Below are 23,942 nucleotides of genomic sequence, written 5' to 3' on the forward strand. Positions count from 1 at the left end.
AAACTACCCCGACCCACTTATCGAGTCTTGGAATACCTATTTTTTCTTTATCCTGATGGTTTGTTTCATCGTGATGGGCATCACTTCAGTCTCCTCCTTGCCTTTTGTTTTAACGCTCCATCGGCATAGCTCTCTCTGATGCATTCGCCTTTGGTTTCTTTTTACTTGAGTTATTTGGTGTGGGCATAGTTTATTTCTTGTCCCTCCGATACTCCGATGATCTCAATATACGAACGGACGATATCTTCCGGTTGATCCAACGGCTCACGTTGTTTCGTAAAGGAAAGATGGTCGGAGTTTATCTTTCACGAAGCAGCGAAAGGGAAGTGGGCCTAGCATGAGGATGACGTGGAAAGTAAAGAAGGTGCATCTTGAAAAGGATCTGATGGTCTGCGTTATTTCATTGGGCGAAATAGCATGGAGTTTATCTTTCGTGAAGCAGCGAAAGGATGGTGGGCCCAACATATCAGACTGGTCCTGCTTTTTTTTTAAAATGGCCATATCGGAGAAAAAGACCATATTGGGATAGTGCAAAAATAGTTATATCGATCCCCGATGACATGGAGAATGGGGAAGGCAGAACCATTGGTATTACCTATCCCGATAAAAAAAACTCGGAAGCATTAACCATAAAAGTGCATCGGAGACTGATCAGGACTTCGGGAGGAATAGAAAAAGGCTATTCTGAACCCCGATGAAGATAAAAGCACCTGCAGGGATATCGGTGTAAACTATACCGATAAAGTAAACATGCATTACGACTCATTGGGACATCGGAAGAAGCAATTTTATGCTATGCCGAGTCCCAATTGGACTATGTAGGCCGATGGAGAGTTGCTAGGAGTTCTTCAGGGTGATTTATGTCGATAACACGGGGGACTTGCTCACAATGCGAACTCATCGGGGCATTGGAGGGACATAAATTGAACTATGCCGATACTCGATGGGACATATCGGTCTATGTTTCGGCTATCGGGAGCAGTCTCGGTCTGCTATATCGATACTCGGTCAGTAATGAGTAACACGTGTGTTAGTTGCACGTTTTACACTGTCGATTCTACAGTTAGTGGTTGCGATTGACTAACCTGTCGCGAAGCAGTGAAAGGGAAGTGGGCCCAGCGCGAGGATGACGTGGAAAGTAAAGAAGGTGCATCTTGAAAAGGATCTGACGATTTGCGTTATTTCATTGGGTGAAATAGCGTGGATTTTATCTTTCGCGAAGCAGTGAAAGGATGGTGGGCCTGGCATATCAGACTAGTCCTGCTTTTTTTTAAAAAACGGCCATATCGGAGAAAAAGACCATATCGGGATAGTGCAAAAATAGTTATATCGATCCCCGATGACATGGAGAATGGGGAAGGCGAAACCATCGGTATTACCTATACCGATAAAACAAACTTCGAAGCATTAAGCATAAAAGTGCATCGGAGACATATCGGGACTTCGAGAAGAATAGAAAAAGGCTATTCCGACCCTCGATGAAGATAAAAGCACATGTGGGGATATCGGTGTAAATTATATCGATAAAGTAAACATGCATTAGGACTCATCGGGACATTGGAAGAAGCAACTTTTTGCTATGTCGAGTCCCGATAGGACTATTAAGGTGTGTTAGTAGTCCGTTTTACACCGTCCATAATGCGACCAACATTCTGCGATTGTCTAACCTGTCGCTAACGCGTGGTTGAGATTGACTAACCTGTCGCTAAGACACTGTATGACATGGAGAATGGGGAAGGCGGAATCATCGGTATTACCTATACCGATAAAACAAACTCCGAAGCATTAGGCATAAAAGTGCATCGGAGACTGATCGGGACTTCGGGAGGAATAGAAAAATGCTATTCCGACCCTCGATGAAGATAAAAGCACCTACGGGGATATCAGTGTAAACTATACCGATAAAGTAAACATGCATTATGACTCATCAGGACATCGAAACAAGCAATTTTATGCCATGCCGAGTCCCGATAGGACTATGTAGGCATGTTAGTAGTCCGTTTTACACCGTCCATATTGGGACCAACATTCTGCGATTGTCTAACCTGTCGGTAACGCGTGGTTGCGATTGACTAACCTGTCGCTAAGACATGGTACGAAATTCTCGTTGGACGGTGTAAAACGGACTACTAACACGCGTGTTAGTCATGGGGAGATCGGGAGGATTAGAAAAATGCAACTCTGACCCACGATTAAGATAAAACCGCCTGCAGGGATATCGGTGAAAGTTATACCGATATAGTAATCCTTTAGGGCTACAGCTATTCTGGCTCCAAAACAAACCTTTCGTGCGGTGTGGTAGCGATAGGTTAGTCAATCGCAGTCATTTATTGCAAATGATTTTGCAATAACAATTTGAAGCTAACAGAGAGATTGAAGCAATATTAAAGTACAGAAAAGGAAAAACTAACAACTATAGATCAATACTTCATGTGACAGAAAAATTGTATTTGAATACATCAATACTTAACAAACATTGTGTTAAAAAATTGGAAGCAGTGTGTAAGAAGCATTGGTTCTTTACAAATTGTAATGTCCACCAGCCATCCCTCATCAGTACATGTAGATGAAAATGACATCTTTAAACATAAAAATATTGGCTACAAAATGACCATCGAAGGCGCTCCATGCACCTACAATGGTGACACTTTCTCCTATTTACCATGACAAGATGTTTTATAACTTATCCGGTAACTACCTAAAATAGTGCTACTGCTAATTTTACAAAATTAATCCTATTGTCTGCAATAGGGTCATAGAAGTGTAGCGAGTGACATATGCAAAACACGAAATTGTAGATAAACAACAATACTAACTCCCAATGTATTGGAGTATGACACCCATGTTCTCTCCAATCTCCATTACTTTGACAGCGGCTGGTGCCGAGAGCCAGTTATCATCGAAGTTCAGTAGTCTGCGGAAGGGATCTAGATTCTCATTCCTCACCCCCACCCTATACACCTCCCATGCCTCCTGGATGAAGTTCTTCCTCCTTTCCCGTGCTACCTTTTTTTGGGCAATTTCCTTGTCTTCAGTGTCTGACTCCTCTGATTCAGAGGAGATGTAGTTGGTGTGGTTAAAATAGATGTGGAGGGTGCTTACCCAGCAATCAGAATCCAACTCTAGAATGGCATTTCCAAGGGCCTGCCCATCAGACAGGCAGACAAAGTCGTCGATCCTCTGTATGGTCGCTTCCTTTGAATCGAATGTGTCAACCATAGGGCAAATGACAGCCTCATAAACAAACCCGTCACACCAGTGTCGATTAGCACCCAATATACCAGTAGCCACCCGCCATACAACATTCCAGAGCACATTGTTTGCTTGAAATAGCCGGCTGCATTGGGCCTGGATCGATTCCTCTCTACACAGGCAACTGACACCAAAATGATGCACCATCGGTTCAAATCGAGACTTCTAGGCTTAAGACTACAATTTGAACCATTCCTTATATAAAGTTTCAAACTTTCTAGATAAGTCTACATATCGACCAGAAGAGGCCCGAATTCCAATCAAGGTTCGTCCGAACAACATATCTTTACTATTATGAGAACTAGTCGTCAAGTTCCCTACTCCTGCGTACTTTATCTAAGGCCTGATGCGAATCTACCAAAGTGCATGAAAAAGCACAAAGGTCTCCGGTTTGTCCTTCCACTAAGGTATGGCTGGCCTACGTCTAGCTAAAACGAAGCTCCAGATGAAACCACATTGGCAAGCCAAAGGAGGATTATCGGCAGTACTTATACCGATGAAACAGAGCACAGACTCATTGGAGCACATTAAAAAATACTCAACTCGGTGCACACTTTTCCAAAGATCGTTCTATCAAGAAATCTTGTTCCGATGAGGAAGTAGCCGGTCGCTTTCTATCGGCTTGCATTGGCTTATCGGCAAAGCATATAAATTGCTATATCCATGACCTATGAAAGCATCGGTATAACTTGTAAAGAAATGGCCAAGCTTATAACATAGTATCGAGAGATCGGAAGTAATAAGAAATTTTTATCCCGATACCCGATGACTAAAGGAAACTCAAGGTGACACCATCGAAAAGAAGATTCATATCGGAGTAGTGCGAAAATAGCTATATCGATCCCCGATGATATGGAGAATCGGGATTCCGAGCCATCGGTATTACCTATATCGATAAAAGAACTTAGAAGCATATAACACAAAAAGTGCATCGGGAATTCATCAGGATTTCGAGAGGAATAAAAAGGGCTATTTCGACCCTCGATGAAGATAGAAGCATTGGTTGGAGTATCGGTGTGAGTTATATCGATAAAGAGTGCATCAAATGAGGATTCATCGGGACGTCAGAAGAAGAACTTTTATGTTATGCTGAGACCCGATAGGACCATGCTAAGTGCGGGACGCGTTATTCTGGCTCCAAAATAACAGTACGTATTGACTAACACGCGTGTTAGTTGTGCATTTTACACCATCGATTTTGCAATTAACAGCTGCGATTGACTAACCCGTCGCTAACACGGACGCATATATTTTGGCTCCAAAACGGCAGTATGAATTGTGTTGGTTCCTTTTTATGCTTCACAACAAAATCAGCAACCAGTGTAATTTACAACCAAATTATTGAAAGGTAGCCAACCTCAACTATGATTTCCAAGGATTAACTGGACCAACTAACAAGGATGTTTTAAATCCTTCTACTATTTAGGCTCTGCAAAACCTAGGCGGGTATACCTCTTGATGCTTAAGATTTAGACCTATGACACACCTTATGACAACATCAATAGAAAGTAGATAAACCATTCCACAAGATCACCAATTTAAGTAATACGTACAGATGGGCTAGACCTTGTACAAATAGTAGATGAGATAGAGCTTTGGAATGATAGGACACTAACCCCTAACACATGAAGGGAAAATAGATTTGTCTTTTAAAATATATTGCTATGAGAACATCCCCAAAACTTGTGAGACCAGTGCCTTATCTAAGGGCAACAGAGTCATATATCAAACTATAAATGATAACATGTACTGCAAATCCATCCTCATTATTAATATCCCTGCATTAATGCCTTACAAAAATGCATTACTCAGCTCATTCACAAAACCATCAGATCTACAAAAATGTATATCCCATTATCTATGATGTATTACAGAATTTAAATTTCTCCTTGAAGAATGCCTGCAAACAATCACTACAACCTCCTTGAAATTGACAAACTTCAAACCTCCTTAAGGCCTTCAATTTATAACAACAAGAAATACATCCAGAGACGAATTCTGTGTGAATTTGTGCATGCCTTACATACACAAGAACCTACAGCAAAACACCTATAGCAAGAAAGAACTCTATTACTCAAAAGAAAAACCCTGCCCTATACAATATTGAAGAGAACTCAGAAATGGAAGCCATCAAATTTGGAGCATTTTTCCCAAATTTCTGGAACCCTTACAATGAGAAGAAAATTGGAATAAGAAGGAAGAGGGAACAAATTAGGTCTGCAACCAAAATTGCCAAGTGTCTCTCTTTCTAACTGAATTTCTTTCCCATCCAAACTTCTCCCAAAATATTTGATCTTTGCCAAAATTAACTACATAGCTGCATTCCTCATTCCGAGAGCTTTCAGGAAACATATAATACTTCATATTTTCGCCAAAAATTGAGCCCTGAGTGAATTAATTTCTCATGTGTGCACATCATTTAAATTTTTCATTTTTTTGATATAGTCTGAACTATATGATAATATGCATTTAACTTTGATTTTTGGCCCTTTTGTGCTCTGATGCTTTGCCACATGTTGGTACCTGATTGGTCGATGGGGTCCACTAGGCACCCTCTGGGATGACACCTCATCACCCCGCCACGTGTCCACTTGCTTGTCGCTCACCTCAGCACCACCTCTGCACCACATCATCGCCACCTAGGTGCCATTGGGACGGGACCCGCTTGCTGGCCCTCTGACTGGACCTGCCACCTGTGCGCCACCTGGCTTTCGCCATTTCGCAAACAATATGTTTCGTGCATCTTCAAGCTCCGAAATCGCGCGGATCGTCGGATCATCTCGGACTTGCTCGATCTTTAACTCCTACATTTTTGCCCTGGGCTTTTTGCCATTTCGCAGCCTCTAACATTCGTGCATCTCGCCTTCACGTCTGCTCCAAACCTGCCCGTTGGTTAAGTCGGCCTTTCTCTGCAAAATTTCGCCTGTCTGCCTTGAGAAGCATGCCTGCGTGGGGTCCACCTGTCACCATTTGTCACCTCCTCTAGTCGCCTTGGGATCTATGCCCACGCGCGTAGGGTCCTCCTTGAGCGCTCAATGGGCACCGTCCGTCAAAAGCCTTGAGGCTTTGACATTATACTTGTGTGGGTTATTGGTTATAAACACCAAAAAGTGCCATTTCCCAGCGAATGTGGGATAAATGACTTTGCCTGGGACTGCATGTTTTAAGCTTTTCCTGAGAGTTTTAATGGCTGGCAATGCATTTGTTTGGGATTTTAATGTCCTTCTTCTCCATTGCACAGGGATGTATGCTTGCCAAATGCTATTTTATGGAGACTAAATTCATGCCTTCCTTTTGTGCTCTTTAATTTCTCTACAGTTCCAGACATGCCCACGCAGAGGAAAGATTTATTTTCTTCAAATTATATTTGTTTTAGAAGCTTTCTGCAACAAATGAGGGGAGGAGATGCTAGGAACTTGTTTTAAACCCCTCCTTTATCAGCCATGCAAGGGAGGATAGGGAGGCATTTGCTACTATTTTCAAAAACCTCACACCATGCAAACCAAACACCACTCCACATAGGGGCTGCCAAACTGTTGTTTGCATCTTCTCTGAGGCTTTAACGCTACCCACCAGACATTGTTTTCCACATGGAGAGAGAGATTTCCTATGTTTGCATTTGCCATTTGCACTTGGTAGAAAATTTCACACCATTTCCATTTGTTTAAAAGTCTCTGCTACTGCCAAACATCAACATTACTTGTTGCACGAGAGAAGCATTAACTGCTGATTGCACTTGCTTAAAAGTTTCTTAAGCATCTTCAACATGCCACGCATGGGATAATGCTGGGAAAGGTTGTAGAGTCTGGGCCTTACACCAGCCAAAGGTATTTGCTAATCAATGTTTCAAATTGCCTCTTCAAACTCCTTCCACCACGCAGGACATTGGCCTCATTTCTGGGAGACTTCACGTGGAGGGAGAGTTGGCTTCAAGTCTACCAATTACAATTGCTCGAAAAGTTTCTGCTATTCCAATTTGTATTTACTATGAGGTTTCAACATTCTTTTTATTAGGAGATGAAGGCAGCAAGTTATATCCCAAATTCAAGACAACAGCAAGTTATATTCTAAATGCATGCTTTCTGTGTAACCCCAAGATTATAATCACCACAGCAAGGGACATTGTTGGCATTGCACCTGCCAAAGGATTAGCCTGAAATCCTTCTTTGAATGTGTTATCCTCTACAACAGAATTAGCATCAAATACTAAGGTGGACTGACAATTCTTTTCAACAAGCCAGGTGTGTGGTTTAGTAGAATTCGAATTGTATTGGTAAGATGGACATTCACAATACTGATAAACCGTTCCTCTAAATAATCTCCATTATTATCAAATTCAACCTTTCTCCAAAAGAAATACCCAACATCATTAGAGCCAAACCTCTCCACAGGATCCTTTGGCTCAAGCACATTGCCCATGGATTTTCCTAGTTTTAAACAATAATGGCCCATACAATAACCTCTCAGTTATATTCCCACATAATGAAACAAAATAATCTCTTAATAAACCAATTTGCCAATAAAATTAATGCAGGCATGAGCCAGGTCGGGCCCCAAAGTGGGTCCAACTAAAAATTTTTTTGCTTTCATGCAACTGACCTTCGGAATGCTTCAGGAACATCAAACACACCTCTAGAAATGATCGGCATCATTTTCGGATCATTAAACTGAGTTTCGCGACTTTTAGGCAATTACGCCACATTTTCGCATTTAATCGCGAAGACGTAAATTTCAAAGTGGTCAAAACACCTTTCTGGACCTTGCCATCTGATAGGCGTGTACTCTGATATACAAGGATGAACTTTGCCAAGCGGTTTTTCAAGATGAATCCCAAGCAAAGAGATATTAATTGGTGAAAATGACCAACTGGCTTTGTCGACACTGCGGACCTAATGAAGTCAATGTTCTGGCAACACATGACGCCTTTCTCAAAATACCAAATGACCTCCGTAGACCCTCAAATTTGAAACACAGGTACCTTGAAGTACATACTAAATATTTGGATTCTCAGTTCGACCAAAAGTCTGACTGGGTGCAAATGGTGCGCTCGTGAAAATGGCTACTTTAACTGATATAGCACTGAAAGTACGGATCACTGAAAACGACGACTCAATGAACCCTTTTGAAAACCGATCAAACGGATTGGCAGAGGCTTGAAATTTGAAACGTAGCTCATAATTTATACCAACATTATCCCAGAACAAACACTCTGGTATAACACTCAATGAGGCAACTTTTACACTTGTGCGAAACAGGGCTCTGACTAGCTGTCAAAACAGGAACTAGTCAAACCACACAAACTGCAAACGGATTTGGCTTTGAAAACTGAGCAAATGGATTCATCAAGACTTGAAATTTTGCAGGCTGACTCACATTTATGCATACAATTGAATACATTTTGAATTTCTTCATAAAAATCAACAGGGAAAAAGATATAATCGCTCAAATTAGGCTACTCAATAAAAACTGCATTTGTGCCTAAAATGCACTTTCAGCTCACCCCTCGAAATGGGTACTTGATAAACTTCTCCAAACTGAATTCTGAAAGTTGCACATCACTGCATAGGCCAAATGAAAGGTGTAGGACATGAATCCCGAGCCTTACCCCTTGAAAATCAATTGGCTCAACTTTACCCTCTCTAACTAGGCCATTCAAACTGACTCATTCAAGAAATGCAAAGCAAAATTTGAATTGGGCCTCTAAACTTGACTCAATTTCAATGAGTCTCAACAAATTGACTAACACATGTGTTAGTAATGCATTTTACACCATCGATTTTGCAAGAAATGACTGCGATTGACTAACTTGTCGCTAACAAGTTGTATGATAGGTAGAGCCAGGATAGCTTCAGCCCAGCCCTATTCCTCCCTATAAGAAAAATTAATAACTCTGTTTGTTGCTAAAGAGGACACGAAGAAAATAGAATTCCAAACTAACATATAAGAAGGTTTCAACAAAACCTTCTACACTTCGAACTTATCGAAAGCTGAGGTGGGTATACCTTTTGTGAATACTTTCACACTTTTAAATTGAGATCCACAGTAAACCAATGGTAAAAACCTATGGACTTCATCACCTCGATGAAACTGTAACATTAAAGAAAACTTATGCTCATTTTCAGTATTTGATCCCAAGAAATAATGAATGCACACCAGAAGAGAAAGAAGATTTAGGGCTGAAACTTTGATGTGTATATTTATATTCATTTTGAGAATTTTAGACTCAATGTAATTCCAAAGAGAACCAAAAACACCGTAGATATATTTCAGCAGAGTTTCTTTACAAATTCTTGTGATAATTTTTTCTAAGTCCTGGTATCCATTTATAACAATATGACTGCAAACAAGCTTCGGACTTTCATAGGAAAAGTTTGTTAGAACCATGATTCCAGCTGAAAAAGGAAAGAAAAATACAATCATTTTATATCCTAACGGCCTTTTAAGTTTGGTTTTCCACTGCAGCATCTTCCAAGTGTTGTAGGACTTCCTCTTCTTGTATTGCATATTTCTTTTTCCACTCTTCGAACACACCATCACCTGGCCAGGAGAAGCTAACGATCTTCTTTTTCATCTTATTTAGCCTTTTCCATGTGATTCTCAATTTCACAACCTTTGTCTACAGAAAACCATAATGTGACTTTGCTTTCTCAATCTCCTCAACTGTCCTAATAAATAAAGTCGTGTCATCTGTATTAATCACCTCGTTTACCCTCTCGGAGTTACACCCCAACTCATCAAGCCATGCCTTTTCCTCTTTCAGTTGATTTGGACCAACAAAACCCCCGGGAAACAACTCATACTTATGATCAGAATATTCTTTTCTATATATGTGGACTTTTCTCTTCACACCTGCCCTTTCTTCTGCTAATCCAGTCATCCCTTTTATTAACTCACAAGTGGATTTGATATTGGCATCACCCTTTGCCTCTACATGAGATGAACACATAAGTTCCAACTCCACTCCCCCAGGCATCCACTTATTCAGAATTGTCTCTAAAGTGGCCTTATCTTCTTTCAAATTAGTCAAAATATTCAAAATTCTTTTCATGTTAATGTATACAATAGAGGCTCTAACTGAGTCACCAATTTTCAAAAGTGTACCTCTCACCTTTTCTTCATAGTTGCTTCTAAGTAAGGCGTGACCCCGTTTAAACTTTTCCATCTCATCTTCTAAAGTTTCAGTAGCCTCGAAACCAGAGGTCATAGGAGAAGGGGGAAATTCGATGATACGACTGGTGGGTGGGGGTCTTGCTGGAGAAGATGCAATCATTAAAGTAGATGACTCACCTTTATGGTACTGCCCTACCAATTGACTTTGTAAACTAGCAACGATGTTATCTCGGTTGGCTATCTCTCCTTTGGCCTCATTATAAGCCTTTAAAATTGTTTCCAGTTTTACATGGAGATCAGCTCTCTCCTTAGCTTCTTTCTCAGCCACTGCCACACTGAATTTTGCAGTTTCTAGAACTGTGCTGGCAGCTTCCACTATTCTAGTGTCCTGAACTCTCTTCGCTATCATACCTCATAGGTAGTTGGATTCTGAGGTGTCCTTCCTCCTTCTGCTCTCATCCCTCTTTAGGGACCACATAACCAAAGCAGCATTATCCTTAGTGAATGTCACTGCTTCTAGGGGCTTGGTTTCTTTCCTTACTGCTTCAAGCACTAAGGCATCTGCTATGTCCCATTCAGGAAGGATTAAAACACTAGCCTTTGACACCATTTCTCTCCCCTTTTGAGGAGTAATGGCTTTGAATTCTGCCATCATTTCTTGCTTCACCTCTTCCTCCACTGTATTTGCATCTTTCTGGGGTTGCTCATTCTTTCTCTTCTCACATCTTGCCTTATATTGCTCAATGTTTTGTTTCCAAACAAATTGCATAAAGGACCCTGTTGTAACAAAATTATTATCAGCTAGGAACTCGTACCTGGCTTGTTTGATAGCAGGGTCTAGCTCCTTTCCTTTGAACTCATCTGCAGTCAAATTCATCTCAGCAGTCGGTGGCTCTTCGGGCATTCCCTCTTGTGTTTCCTCATAAGTGTAGGCAATCTCACCGAGACTTCCTAACTGCAACAATTGGTCTGCGGTTGCCAGTTCATCTCCCACATGGATAGGGGATTGGGAGGGAGAGTACAGAGGTTCACCTGTTTTCACCTCTTTGCCTTCCCTTTGCCTTTTAGGGGAGTTTTGGATGTCAGTGACATCTCCTATTGCTCTCTTTCCTTTTGAAATAAAGGGCTCACCAGTTATCGGCACTAGCACACTATACCTTCGCTTCTTATGCATCACATAATCACCCAGAGGGATGGCCTTGGCAAAGGTAGGCTTGGCTAAAACCAACTTAGCCCTTTTAGGATCGTTCCTCATTATAACCTCCCTCTTCTCCTTCAATGTCTGCATTAGGTGTTCAAAATGAAGAATTAAGAATTTAATTTTCTCCTGAAAGGGAGTAAAACTAGATAGAGGATCATAATCACCATCAAATTAGTGAATAAAATCAAGAGCCTTCTTGTATACTACCCATTTTTCTTTCCTCAATTCTTGCTCATCTAGATTGAATTCATTTCTGATCAGATCCTCAGGAAAATGGAACTGATGTGGTCTACCTTTACGTACTGCTCTCTTTCTAAACATAACATTGAAGAAATCTTCAGGGTAAGCAAATCTTGATACTGCAGTAGGCAACCTATATGGTTAGAAGAAATCATCAAAGTGTTTCCAGCCACCCTTGGTAATTACAAATTGATGAGCAATGGTGATGGTAGGGAAAATGGTCCCTTTTCCCCTATTTGTTAACTCTGCCTCTTGGAGACTCCTGATTTGCCTTAGGATCTCTGCAATTCCTATCTTCAATGGGACTTGATAAGGAAGCAAATATGGATTTCCTCTGAATCCATAAACTCTAAACACCATAGAGACAGGGTATAAATATACATCACCCCAGTTGTGCACAATCTTGATACCTTTAGCAAATTCTTTAGGCCTAAGGAACTCTATGAGGGCCTTAGGGATCCTAGGATTTTTTTGGCACAAGAGAATCTAAAGCCTAGATGCAAAGCATCTACCAAACTTCAAGTAACTGGCGTCCTCTCTATCCCAAGATAAAATTGTGCTCCATAATTGCACAGGCATCTCTTCACCATCCTTTTCCTTAACCAGATCCATTCCATTAGCGAAGTAATCAACACCTTTAAACAAAAACATATGCATGAGAAGAGAATACCACCCAAAAGGTCTATCTACCTTACCATTTTTAATCCCTATTAGCCCTACATGGATTGCATTAGTGAGATAAGATGCATAATCAAAAGTTACTACCAGAGAGGGGTTTAAGATCTATGCTATCATTAGCATATAGTGAGTTGGCATACTGGTTTGGGCATCTTCCCCAAAAATCTGACAAAGTGACCAATACATGCCTTTAGCCCTCAGAGTAAACAAATTCACAGAGAAGGGTTCCATGGTACTAGGGCCTACAACAATTAACTCCCCTATTTTGATAAAAAATTATTTCAAAGGACCGCTCCTGAGATGATCTCTCTGGACATTGTAGACCTGTGCAAGTGTATCAAAATTGATTGGCTCTAAGTAGTTTGATACCTCACTGAACTTAAACACCTTCCTAAACTCATCATCGTTAATCTCAATTAAGGCTCTCCCATTTACATTTCTCACACATTTAGCAACAGGGTCATAATTATTTGCAACCTAGGTTAATAAATCTACATCCATAAAAACCCCAGGGACTATGAGCTTTCCCATATCTAATTCCCATAGACTGTTCATTGGAGTAGAGGAATGTCTTTGGCCAAAACCCACCTTGAAAAGTCCCAGCCCTGATAGCCCTGTCTATGAATCCCTCAACCAGTTCCCTTTGTCATACAAACCATCTCCAATTCTCAAACGGGGGGCCTTGGGCACTAATTCTTTGATCTTAGCAACGACATTTGTAGACATGGTTAATTGTTCCAAGAAATCATCACATATAGCTCTATCCTGATAATTCACTTTCCCTGTTAAATATCTTTGTGGTGCCATCTTGAATTATAGGTGTTTCAATTTAAAACTCAAACAGACCTCTCAGAATCTATACACCCGATGAAACCAATTCGAACTGTAACTTTCAAAATGAGTGCAGAACTTACTTGTTGCCTGAAGAAATTTGCTCTGTGCAATGCTTCCTTTGCAAAATTACTTGAATTGATACTAAAATTCCGTTGATGTGAGGCTTAATAGGGCAATAGAGCATTGAATTGTGACATTAATCTACAGGCTTCGCCAATGAATTCGCAATTGAATTTAAGAAAAGCTCCAACGGACCACAAAGGAAATCTCATTGTCCTAGCTTTTCCCTGTTTTGCGAAGATTAAAAACCGTGCATTCGCTCAATCTGTACTCTCCACGGTGACCGCTAACCCTTTTCACTAACCGTATGAAGTCCTCACCACAAAGGGTTTTCGTTGTTTTGCGAAGTTTAAAAACCTTGCATCTCCAGGCTACGAAACAACGCTCATCGTTGGATCTATTTTGAGATGTAAAACCTTTTAAAACCAGCACTAGTCCAATCTGTCGGGCCCACCATCCTTTCGCCACTTCGTGAAAGATAAACTCCACGCTATTTTGCCCACCAAACTAACGCAGACCGTCGGATCCTTTTCAAGATGCATCTTCTCTACTTTCCACGTCATCCTCATGCTGGGCCCACTTCCCTTTCACTACTTCGCAAAAGATAAACTCCGACCATCTTTCCTTTATGAAACAACGCGGGCCATTGGATCAACCGGAAGATATCATCCATTAACCTTCATTCTTTAACCCACCGAGCCCGCCACTCTTTTTTCGCGGCTTCGCGAAAGGTAAAGTTCGGGCTATTTTCCTTTGTGAATTTACACACAGCGTCGGATCTACCAGAACTTGCATCATTTTTACGGGACCCAACAAAGAACTAAAAACTTAGGAAAAGGGCGCAAAATAAAACATTAATAGAGACCTGCCTAAGGCAAAAAGAAAAGTAAAGGGGGGACCCCTTCCTTCACGATGGACGGACCCTTCCACTTAAGTGGAAAAGTAACATAGAAATAGAATGCGGGGATTCCAAGACATAAAAAGGGTAAATTTCAAAAAACCCTAAACCTTCAGAATAGACGCAGCCCAGACAGATATGGATTGACTAACACGCGTGTTAGTAGCACGTTTTTCACCATGGATTTTGCAATTAACAGTTGCGATTGACTAACATCTCACTAACACGTTGTGCGACAGGTCTATTTTGGAGGGCCGTGGCTATTCTGGCTCCAAAACAGACCTTCTGTACAGCGTGTTAGTGACAGGTTAGTCAATCGCGACCGTTAAATGCAAAATCGACGGTGAAAAATGCACGACTAACACGCATGTTAGTCCCTCCGTACTACCTTTTTGGAGCTTTTGGAGCTAGAATAGCCTCGTCTGACCCCTCCCGATAGCCGAAACATAGTCCGATATGTCCCATCGTGTATCAGCATAGTTCAATTTATGTCCCTCCAATGCCCCGATGATCTCAATATACCAGTCCGCATTGTGACCAAGTCGCCTACGTTATCATAAATAACTCTGAAGAATTCCTGGCAACTCTACATCCGCCTTAATAGTCCCATTGGGACTCGGCATAGCATAAAATTTATTCTTTCGATGTCCCGATGAGTCCTAATGCATGTTTACTTTATCGGTATAATTTACACCGATATCCCTGCAAGTGCTTTTATCTTAATAGGGGGTCAGAATAGCATTTTCCTATTCCTCCCAAAGTCTCGATGAGTCTCTGATGCACTTTTATGCTTTATGCTTCGGAGTTTGATTAATCGGTTTAGGTAATAACGATGGTTCCGCCTTCTGATTCTCCATGTCATCGGGAATCGATCTAACTATTTTTTGCACTATCCCGATATGGTCTTTTTCTCCAATGGGCCCGCCTTCGGTTCCCTTCAGTCATCAAGTATTGGGATAGACTTTTCTCATTACTTCCGATCTGTCGATGCTATAACTCCATGATCCGCATTGCCTTATCCTTACAAGTTACAACGATAGGTTCATAAGTGCCTCATCCCAATGAATCTGCCCTCTGATTTATCGGTACATGTTATGCCGATATTCTATATTTTGCTTGCCAGTGCTGTTTCATGGAGAGTACTTATGGGATAATTAAAATTTTACATTTTTGAACAAATGAACCATCCACCTTCAACCAATAGAGGTTGTGCCTTCTGATAGAGATTGCAGATTTTCTTCACATTGTTTTATCGATCAGATTTAAACCGATGAGTATGAAGAAAGGTCAATTGAATTGGAGGCATATTTCAAATGGCCTCGACTACTGTAGCTCCAAATCAGACCTGTCGAACACTCAACATATCACTCAACATTCCCTTCAATATGTCGAAGTGATGCTTTTTCATGAAGATACTACAAGATATGGCCTGTACATACAATCCACCACTAAATGCTCTTATGATGAAACTAAAAGTGTCCACATATAGCACAAAACTATTTTGTAAAAAAATGTGCTAACAGGATGGGCGGGATGAAGGTATAACAGTAAAGTAGATTTGGTCATTTGTGCGAAGCGACCAATATCATGGAAAACACATTTGACATCAACCAATATCTCAAAATAGTATCACACTAAAGATATAATCACTGTGGTTGTTTAATGTTTACGATATCTCTTTCTTTCTCCGATATGTGTAGGACGAGAATGGGAAAACACTGGAAATGGAAGGACATTATGGTATTGGAAGTTCAAGATGGTGGTGAAGGTTTGCGTCATTTCTATTTAAGGGATATTCAGTGGACACCAATTTGTGTCGAAAATGATTCAATGACAGACCTGTGTGCAGCAATTCCACTGGATAGATTGGATGCATTCATGAGAGGGGAATCGTTGCACGAAGGTGTTGAAACCCAATTCCTCCGAAAGCGGCATAGTGAGCATGATAGTGCTCTGCACAACATGCACACAACAAATATGTACAGCAGGTTCGTAGACACATTCTTTCATATTCTTTGTCTATGTTTAATGACATAACGACTGTTGTTGATAATAGGAGAGTTGTTTTTTGAAGGTATTGTTGTTCATATGGACCACAAGACAATAGGAAGAAGTCACCGAATAAGAAGCGCGCGCGGACATATCAGAAAAAAAGAGGTTGTACATGCCACTTCATTGTTAAGGTGTTATATGGTAGGCTAGATGTGGCCATCTTGATATTCAAGCAATCATTGCATGTAGACAACAATGGTGAAGCTTGTCATGGCGTCGATGATACCAGCAATGAGCTGCGCTCTCAATTTGCACCAAACCTTTCCGATGAATGCAAAGCATATATAGAAAGGTTGTTGTTGATGGATGTGAGCGTTGATGCTATTGTGGACTGACATCTTGATGATCCCATTTTTCATGACATGTTGAAGAAGAGAGATTCATTTGTGACGCGCAAGGATGTTATCAACGCAGTGATGAGGGTCTGTTCTATTCGGTCACGAAAGCATGTGCACGATGCCACTAGCATCTTAAAATAGAAAAAACAGGATGAGGCAAATTTCTTTTTTTTCTAGCAGCCCCAAGGTGCGGACAGACCTTTTGTTATGGGAATACAAACGGCTTGGATGCTTGACATGATGGTACGATTCTCGCATGACTCAATCATCTTAATGGATTCGACATTCGCAACAAACAAATACGGGGTATGTCTCTTCGAACTTAACCTGTTTTCATGCAGCCCATTTGATCCCTGGATGATCATGATATTCCTATTTGTTGTTTAAAATAGTATCAATTGTATTTGTGTCTCGTCTTCGACGAGCAGCAATCGGGGGTACCTGTTGCATGGGTTGTGACATCAAGGAACAAGATCGAGGATATCCAGGTGTGGTTGATGGAGTTGCGGAGACGAGGAAAGGAAAAGAGGCCTGATTGGAGGATCAATGCATTTATCATGGATGATGCGAGTGCAGAGATTCAAGCCATACAGTAAGTGCAAGAGCGATATTTTGGCTACATGAAATCAAACAGTATGGTGCGCTTCTTTACATTTTATTTTAAATGACCACGCTCCCGCCTCAGCCCAATTAAACGTTTTGTTCATAACAGTACTATTTTTGAATGCCATGACATACTTTGTATTTGGCACGTGCGTTAAGCATGGTTGAAGAACGTATACAAGTATGCAACGAAGGAAAGAACAATGGACATTTTTCACCGTCTAGGGGCGATAATGATGGCAATGCATGAAAGTGAAGAGAGCATGGTGGAGGAGCTGCACACTTTCTTTTCCGAATTTAGTGATCAGCCACGTTTTCTAGAGTACTTCTACAGCACATGGTGTCAAGGAGAAGGTCGTATCGGTGAGTTCGACATTACATTCGAGTGGTGGCTTTATGACTTGTTACTCGTTTTGGTTGTCGTTTGGTAGTTGACATCTTACTCCTATTTTTAATTTCTTTATTTCAATTTTTTTTTTTTTTGGCCAGCTATGTGGGCGAAAAACTTCAGGAATTTCGCTCATGCTAACCAGGACACAAATAATGCCATCAAATCATACCATGGTAAATTGAAGTCACTGCACCTAAGAGATGATAAAAAGACGTGCTCGAGGAGGATGGACAATCTATATTTTATACTTGTGTATAAAGTGGAACCATTCTACCAGCATAAGCAAGAATTGCAGCATTTTGGATTTATCAAAAACTACAGATTGACACATTTGCAAACTAGTATGGAGAGGGCAAAGGCAATTCCTGATGCCAATTGTGTTCCAGATGACACTACTCCTGGATGGTACTGGGTGAAAAGTCAGTCCTCGTGCAACTGGTATGTGGTTAGGAAATTTGGGGATCACTTCTACATCTGTGAATGTCATTGGAGTTTGTGAGGAAACATGTGCGAGAATGCGTTGAAGGTTGTTGCAATGATGAACAATTCATTCCATGATTCACGTGTTCCAGGTAAGTGGATGTTCGTGAATGTTGATTTTTGCTAACTTAGAAGATGTGTACTTCACCCTAAGATCTTGTTTCATACAGATCCTATTTGTATGTCGACTCCAACATCTGCTAATACTAATGAAAACCCAACACCTGAACCTGTCGTCGACACCATTTATAATGCACATACAAATTTAGAGGATGTGGACACCGTAATGTAGAATGAAGCAAACAAAAAGTTAAACATATTGTCGCAAACAATGTCGGCTTCAGGCGATAAACTAATGGCATTTGTAGGTTGTCTGGATAAGTTCATGGCTGATCTTCAGAATGTCGGTGCCATGTCATTTGATTTTAGACTGTCTACCGATCCAGCCAATACAACCACCGAACGTATGCGGCCTTGGTTCAATGCAAGTCGGCTCCGTCGTCGCAATCGGCGGCAACATAGGCATAGTAGTAGGAGTGAGATCTGTCATGATGTTCAGCAGCCTCTCACCTTTGAGTTTCCCTTTGAGACTTCTAGGAGGAGAAGGAGAAAGAGGCAATTGGGCCAAGAATGGGAACCACATGTCCTTGCCAGTGCATCGGTTGTCTCTGATACAGGTTGGTACTCTAGTGTCACCTGTAAGTGGTTTCTAAACATGTGAATGTTGCACGTGTTTATTTAGTCATTGTGTCTTGTAGTCGGTGAAAGTGATACACACTTATCTATGATAGTGTTCGGCACCCCCTCAACACCTGGCCATAGGACTCCTTGTCGGCGATTGGATTTTGATGGTCTTTTACGTGGAGAGGGATCACACAGTGATCCTCGCTGATACTAATTTTGGTATTATTTGTTCAGATCAAGCTTTATGTTTGTAACTATGTCATATATGTGCTTGATGTCCCTTGATGTTTAGCCATTCTTCATTCAACCTGTTGCGTAATATGGAACAACTTTGTTTATTGTAGTTGCGTTGTAATGTTTACTATAACTGTCCCTAACCATCTTTTATAATGTATCTTTGTATGCAGGTCCGTTGTTTTTTCGCCTTGTTTTATCACTAAATGGCGTTCACATACACGTCGGGCGATAGGCACAGGTTTTATGCAACTTAATTTTTAGTATTACGCTTTTATGTCTTCAATTTATTGAATGCTCTAGTTAAATAATTAATACTCTTATGGTGTGATTATGTTTTGCATTTTTTGAGTGCTTGATACTCTTATGTCTTACATTTCTTGAATGCTATAGTTATATTACTAACACTCTTATCGTATGTATCTGCAGACTGCTAGAGAGATTGGCAGAGAACGATGAGGAGTCTGCCTTATTTTAGCGCCTCCCGGATATCATTGTTTCAAATATTATCCGAACAATAACTCCCAGACGGGCCGCTAAGTGGACCATTCGAATGGGAAGATATTATACCGACGACAATATGTACACGGTCCACATAGAAGACGTGATCTCCTTCGCCAGATTGTTGACTCTATTAACGGTCGCTTTGTATAGGCGACTATGGCCAGTGTATTTTTCCCTTGCGTACTGGCCAGTCACTCTCCCTCGGATTCACATAATCTGTGCTGACAGACCCCATTGGAGATGTGGACGATCCTTGGTGCCTTACTCTGATGACAGTATTGAGGATGTCAGGCATTCTTTCCATGGAACCTGCTTATTATGGACTACACCCCCATTTTCACGGGTTATGGTAGTCCACGGCCAGCAAGGAGGTTTGTGAGGATACAAAGTAGATTCCCATCGTAGAGGAGGTCCTATAATTAAAACTGTATAACTGGTCCTATATGACTATGCTATTATTTATAAAATAGTTAATTTCTATGGTTACATAGCCGATCTTTGAACGTCGTTTGTCTCGAATGTTTACCATTTATATGTTTGTGTAGCGTCCTAAAATTGCGACACTTGCAATTTCGATTGCATTTGGGTCTTCACGATGGCGACGCAACACTGAACCTGAATGGAGACCCCGAAACCTGATTATGACACCAAAAACTGCATTTTCTTGCACCCTGGCCTGAACCTCCTTTGCACCCTGCTGTCCCGGGAGGTGGGACCAGAGCGCCCAGCGCCCTGGTCCCCCAGGACCATGGCGCCCAGCGCCCTGGTCCCTGGGTCCTATTTTGGGCCCGATCTCTTTTGGACTTCGGGTCTTTATGTTTGCAAATTGGAAAATTATCTTTCCTGGTCGGCCTAAGGTCGAGAAAATCAGTCTATCAGCCCTAAATGACAAGTATATAAACTCCATCTTTCTCTCCCATTTGGGAGGTCAAAAAGGAAGAAGGACATATGTGTACAGGCATGGAAACTATACTCAAGCATTCAAGCATTCAAGCATTCCTTCAAGTAATTGATCATTTCAAGTCTCTATTCAAGGCTAAGTGTTGCATTCAAGACAAGGATTCAACCATTGAAGAGGAGATCACATATTACTACATACAACATACAACAAACAACAACATCTATACCTTCACACATAAGGATACAAACATCCTTACAACAAGGTATTAGTACTCGTTTTACATTACATACATTTACATTTACAGCATGTCTCATTTCTTGGTTAATTCCAAAACCGGGGTTTGACCTAAAGGCAAACCCCTAATCCCTAACCCCCCAATCGTCTTCTCTTTTCTGTGTGTAGGTTGCAGGTACGCGGCTGAAATTGAAGATCTGGAATCCTTGTGCAGAGACGAACAGATCCCCCTTCGTTTCACGGATTTTTCGGAGGACCGTGGCGCCGGGCGCCATCGTCCCGACAACTTTTGCTCAAATTTGTAGGACAGCGCCGTATCGACATTTTACTGCTAATTCTAGGTCTGCAGCTTCATCCTATATCCCTATCTCAGTTTATAAGCGAATCTTTCTCACTTTCTATGCATTCCTAGCATAATTCTTCTATCAACATTCTTTACAAAAGAGGGTAGCCTTGCTTTCTTAACCCTTGAAACACATTTAGCATCCAATCTTGCATTGTGTGGGATTGGATCTTGTGGGTTTCAACCCCTCTTTTGAATGTAAAGTCTCTCCCTTAAGTGAAAACCATCAACCCTAGTGAATCTCCCTTCTCTCTCCTTGGAGTTGGAAGAGGGGAGAGCAACTAGGGTTTGATCGCGATTTTTCGCTTTACATTTTGGTGAACCCGACGTGAACATCCTTTCTGATCATTCATAATTAGATCTGAAAATTAGATTCCTTGATCACATTTCCATGTTTGATCTTTTGCAAAATTTTAGAGGTTAATTGCATAAAAACCCTAAATTTTCTTTTTAAGTAATTAAACTTGTGAAATGCTTAATTATTAATGCTTGTTTCAGATCTGCCCTTCTATCACAAATTATCAATTCATATTTGTGCTTTGATTTTGAAAATTAAGTGGTTAAGTATCAAAACCCTAATTTCTGAAACCCTCTTGATTCAACCTTTGTCCGACAATTTCACTGATCAAAATATCTCCAAATCAGCTGTAACTTTGGATTCCGCAATAAAATCACAATATCTTTCATCCCTGAAAATTTGGAAAAAAGTTGCGAGGACCGTGTGCACCCCGAGCACCATCGTCCCCGACATTTTTTCTGAAATTTCGGGAGCTAGACCTTACTGTATTTTTCTGCTAAAATCCAGAATTTTGGCTGATTTTATCAATTTTAACACCTTCAAAATTACGGTCAAAGTTGGTCTTGTGATTGCTTGGTTTAGGGCTTCTAATCATTCAAAAATTGTTGAAATTGAAATTTGTGTCAAAATTGTGTTTCTTACAGTCCTAAATCTGAAAAGTGTGTTATCATTCATTCGAAATTTCAGTGATTTATCCAAATTTTTGCAATTTGTGACTTTTGAAATTAAGTGCTTAATTACAACAGCTTTGATTTCCGCTTTCAAAATTGAATTTTGTGTGAAATTGAGTCAACTTTCAAATTTCAAAACTTACATTGCTTTTGGTATTCCCTCTAAAATCATAAAATTCAAAATTTCAGTTTCCCTCTCTTTTTCAAAATTCAAATTTTGCATTTTTCGACAATCTGGGTAGGGTTCAATTTCGAGATTGCAACTCTAATTTGGCCTATCTACAGATCGTAAAATCACTCAATTTTTTCAGGTTAGCTGTAAAATCATCATAACTTTCATCCCTGCAAATTTTGAAAAAGGTTGCGTGGACCGTGTGCACCCCGAGTGCCACGGTCTCGGACATTTTTTCCGAAATTTCGGGAGATTGTCCTGATTGTATTTAACAGCTTAAATCTAGAAGATTGGCTGGTTTTACTGAAATTTGCTACCTCTAAAATTCAAAATCTTCTCTCTTCTCTCTAGTGCATGAGTTTTACAACAATAAGCCCTACTTACACTATTCCCGTTAGACGAAGCCTTAGAATTAAGTCCTTCCAAGGTTTAATTACTGAGGAGATGGAACCTAATTTGAATGGTCTTTTTAACGAGGACATGGGTAATTCCTCTAATCCTCTTAATGATGAAGAAGCTCTCCATGAGGTTTCTGTAGAACAACTTTCAAAATTGGATAACCAATTTGACGATTTTCGACAGTGGATGTCTCAAGAATACCCTGATAGTCAAGCTCTTCCTTTAATTGAGGGTCTAAAACGTATGCTTCAAAGTGATAAGAATGGAATTGATATTTTGCGTGGTATTGCACACATTGTGGATTCAAATGTGATGCCTATGAAAAGTTGTGCTAAAACTTTGGGTTATACACAACCTCCTACTCAAGACAATCATTCTATTCCTTTGACGACTCCTATTGCTAGTATACCTACTTTTACATCAAACATAATGACTACTTCAATACAAGACATTCCTCCTATGATCACTAGTCATGGGGGCAATCCTTCCTCTTCAATCAATCCAACTTCTTCATTCATTCCTTCAATGAGTGTTCCTATTATATCTCCACAAATGAACATGACACAAGGGGGCAACTCGTTTAATCATTCCATTCCTCCTTGTAGTGTTCCTCCTGTCCAATCATCTCCTATGACTAACTATCATAGTGTCCCACCACCTTACTCTCTACCTTCTTTTAATAACATAACACATCCATCACAATCTAACACGTCTAATATGAACTCTTTGACTAAAGCGACCATTAACAATCTTGCACAAACTGTCTCTTCTTTACAGCAACAAATTGCCTCTATGAATCAATCCAAGTTTAGTATGCCCACATTTGATGTTGCGAGCCCACTTTCTCTTGATATTGTTCGAGCTATCCCCCCTAAACATGTTGAAATTCCGCATTTGGAGCTTTATAATGGTAAGGGTGATCCTCTAACACATGTTAAGACCTTTCAAACAATATGTACTGATTTTGCTTATGACCAAAGGTTGCTTGCAAAACTGTTTACTAGAACATTAAGAGATAAAGCCTTACAATGGTATTGCTCGTTGCCTTCTTATTCTATTACTTCTTTCGAACAACTTGCAAATGCTTTCATTCAACAATTTCAAAACAATATAAGTCCTAAAGTTACTTTGATTGATTTAATGCATTGCAAACAAGGTGTTAAAGAAAAAGTGACTGATTTTATTGGTAGATATAAGCATTTGTATGCTCAAATTTCTTTTCCAGTGCCTGACAATGATATTCAAAGAATCTTTATTTCTAATTTACAAAAAGATATTCGAGATAAACTTTTGTTTTTTGAGTTTACTTCTTTCCAACAGTTGTGTGCAACTCTTCACAATTATCAACTGACTGTGAGTCAAATG

This window comes from Cryptomeria japonica, chromosome 10 (genome assembly GCF_030272615.1).
Source record: "Cryptomeria japonica chromosome 10, Sugi_1.0, whole genome shotgun sequence".
In the NCBI taxonomy this organism is placed as follows: domain Eukaryota; kingdom Viridiplantae; phylum Streptophyta; class Pinopsida; order Cupressales; family Cupressaceae; genus Cryptomeria; species Cryptomeria japonica.